Source organism: Pipra filicauda, unplaced genomic scaffold, assembly GCF_003945595.2.
Source record: "Pipra filicauda isolate LSUMZ 115617 unplaced genomic scaffold, ASM394559v2 scaffold223_size1779592_pilon, whole genome shotgun sequence".
NCBI lineage: Eukaryota > Metazoa > Chordata > Aves > Passeriformes > Pipridae > Pipra > Pipra filicauda.
In genome coordinates, this window is record NW_024104336.1 from 1,454,777 (window position 1) to 1,458,395 (window position 3,619).

Here is a 3,619-nt window from a genome sequence, read left to right on the forward strand (position 1 = left end):
TGCATAAAGTGTCTGACATTTAGGTTTTCATAACTGAGGAAACTAAAAACGTGATATTGGAGTGTTGTGGTTTAACCCCAGATGGTAACTAAGTACCACACAGCAACTCGCTCACTCCCACCCCATCCCAGTGGGACGCTGGAGGAGAATTAAGGGAAAAGAATCCAAGACAAATAAGTGATGCAATTGCTCACTACCTACTGACCGATATCCAACGATCGGCCCTCTTCTGGGTAACTCCCCCCACTGTATGTATCAGGCATGATTTTCTATGGCAGGAAATATTGAACACTTTCCAGTACCTAAAGAGGTCCTACAAGAAAGCTGGTGAGGGACTTTCAGTGATAGCACAAAAGATGATGTTTTTAAACTGAAAGAGGGGAGGTTTAGACTAGATATTAGGAATAAATTATTTGCTGTGAGTGTGGTGAGCCACTGGAGAAGATTGCCCAGAGAAGTTGTGGATGACTCATTCATGAAAGTGTTTAAGGCCAGGCTGGATGGGGCTTTAAACAACCTAGTGTGGTGGCAGATGTCCCTGTCCATGGCAGGGACATTGCAAACAGATGATTTTTATGGTTCCTTCCAACCTAAACCATTGTATGATTCTTTGATTATTATATGAATATCCTTTTGGCCAGTTGAGGTCAGCTGTCCCGGCTATGCCCCCTCCCAGCTTTTTGTGTACTTCCTCACTGTCAGAGCACGGGAAAATGAAAAGTCTTTCACTTTAGGGCAAGCACTACTTAGCAACAACCAAAATATCAGTGTGCTATCAAGGTTATTCTTACATTAAATCCCAAACACAACACTGTACCAGCTACTAAGAAGAATATGAACTCTATCCCACATGAAACCAGGCCATGGAGACCTAAAAGATGGTCAATATCAAAGATTATTCTTAGTCTTTTCTTGTACCCCCTGACTGTAAATACAGAATGTCTCTTTCTCCATATTTCTGATGAGTTTCACCACTGGTAAGACTGTTCCATTTTCCCATTCACAGAATTGTCTTTGTCATATTTCTTTTGCCATATGTTTTCCAATAATCAATTTGATCCAAGGTGTCTGACAGAGATCAACTTCTGAGCTCATATTGCTCAGCAAGCATTGTAAGATAGGATTCTGGGCACAATAAACTAGTCCCAGCTGGCCCCTGTGAACCCAGATCATATGCCAGTACTGAAAATTCCTCTTCAAGCTAAATTAAAGATCATTGGCGGTGCAATGGAAGGGAACTGAAATTCAAAGGGAAAGATTTTTCCCAAGAAGTGTCTCAACTCAGATGAAAAGAGAAAAAAACTGAGGTGCATGTGGGAAACAGAGGGAATAAGAACCTTGGAAACAGAAAATTAAGGGACAGGAAGAAATAACTGGAGGGAGAGAAAAGACTTATATAGTAGACAAAAGAAGGTACTGTGAAAAACTCAATTATTAAATGGCAGAGGGGCAGAGAAATGGGAGACAACTTTTTATTGGCAAGACAAGTATTTTGGGGTGAAATATAAAACGTATACTGCATTCACTTTTAGTATTGGATTTTGGGTTGCATACATTTTCTATACAAGAACCATGTGTTTCAATGTTTGAGATATGCTACCTGTCAGAACATTTAGTACCTTATTAGTTGCCAAGGCAACGACATCTTTTTGTGAAGCACGTTTTGGGTCTGGTTTCCCCTTTTGGAGTTGCACCCCTGTGGTGCACAAATAAATTTGACCAAGTTATGCATGAGGAGTCTGAATTTGATGAACCATAGCAAACATTAAATTACCTGCATTTTGTGCTTCTACAGTATAATTTCCAGAAGACTATTGTCACAATGATTAGTTTTTCATGACTACGGTTCAAAAAATTGTAATTAGACATAGAAACTCAAATGTTCTCATAGCTAGGAAGGTCTATTACCACTTCATTATATCTGAAAGCTAAATGATGGTGCTACTGAATTTTTTGCTACTCATATAAGCAGGATAACTGGAATATTCAAAAGGCAAACCACACATCCTTATATCTATAATGCACTGTAAGAGCTGACTGGAATACAGCATATATATTAAAACCTGACATATGAATATGACATAGCCCTATGCCATGTGTTAGTTAACCCTTTCTCTGACTGCTGAGCTGTAGAGTCCCTGAACTCTTAATTCTCTCTCTTTTTTTACTTTTCTAAATTGTTGCCTTTCTCTGTTTTCATGCTTTTACTTTTCTTATTCTTTATTATGTCTTTTCTTACAGGGGTTTCTTTTTACTAGACTTTTGCATATAACCTCACACATTTTAACCCTGACCAATCTGATATAAAGATAATACTGCTATGAAAAAGTGCAGTAGCAAAAAATAATGGGTATTACAGATTTAGTAACAAGGGAAACACACATAACTGCTGCTTAGGGAAAGTAATTTAATTTCAGAGGAATGATAAGGTGTGAACATTATACCCAAATCATGGGTAAATGCCAAATGCCCTGTTTCCACCAGAGAACATACCAGGAAGTCATGTGATCTCCAAGCTCTTAACTGGCAAAGAAAGGTAAATTCTAATGGAATTCTACAAAATAAAACAAATGCGGTGTAATTTGGATGACTGGCCAAATTTTGCACAATTGCTCTTTGCAGAATTTCTCATAAGAACATAATTTTTATTTGTTTAGGAGACTCATTTGTAAAACATGTCCTTCTCTGCAGTATGCAAATCTTGGGTGTTTCCTCAGAAAAAATCTGAGGCAGGTAAGCATAAACTGAGACATTTTTTATTTGTTTTTGACCAAAATTAGCAGGTAATTTTCATAACATATCTATGTAATAGGTCACATTATTTGCAAGATCTCAGAATGCTTTCTCAAAACCAGATCTCAAATGGCCTTAAATTTTGTCTGCAAAATCCAAGCTAGTATAATGGTTAGTACTGACTCAACTGCAGCATCGAAAGCCTAGACACATATTAATCACTGGTCAAGTCAGACTTCTTGAAAACATATTGAGTGCAATAATGTTTTCCAAGTATTTTAGAATCAATTTCTAAGTATGTTAGATAGATTGACATGCTACTGTTGCATATATCTCCCAGAAAGCTACTGGTAAGCTTCTGAATGCTGAGTTACACTAACCTGTGGCACCTTGATGTTATGTCAAAATAACAGCTCTGCCAAAGAGTAGAAGATGATCAACTGTATATATGTAGGTAGATAGTAAAGCTTTTTTTCAGTCAGAGAAAGGCATTAAAACCTTTTAATAAGATACTAGCGGGAAAGTACCAAAATACTCAGTATAATGAGGGATAAAAGTCTGCCAATAGACTCATTCACTGATAGAGAAAGCTTCTGGATGCTCAGTTTAGTTTGAATTTAGGATGACTATTTATCATTACTGATGGAAAAATACAATTGAGAAGGTAATGTAATAGTCTGCTTGAATAATGGCAACTCTCAGTAAAAAAACCCTCCTAAGTTCAAAATCTGAACTTAATCGTGTGGTTGAAAATCAGTTATCAGTGATCTGCTTAGCTTTGTTGACTATTTTAAGAAATTTATACTTTTTAATAAAGTTTTAATAAAGTACACATCTGACAGATAAAAATCTGTCATCATTAATGAATTTAAAAATGTAAAAAGTG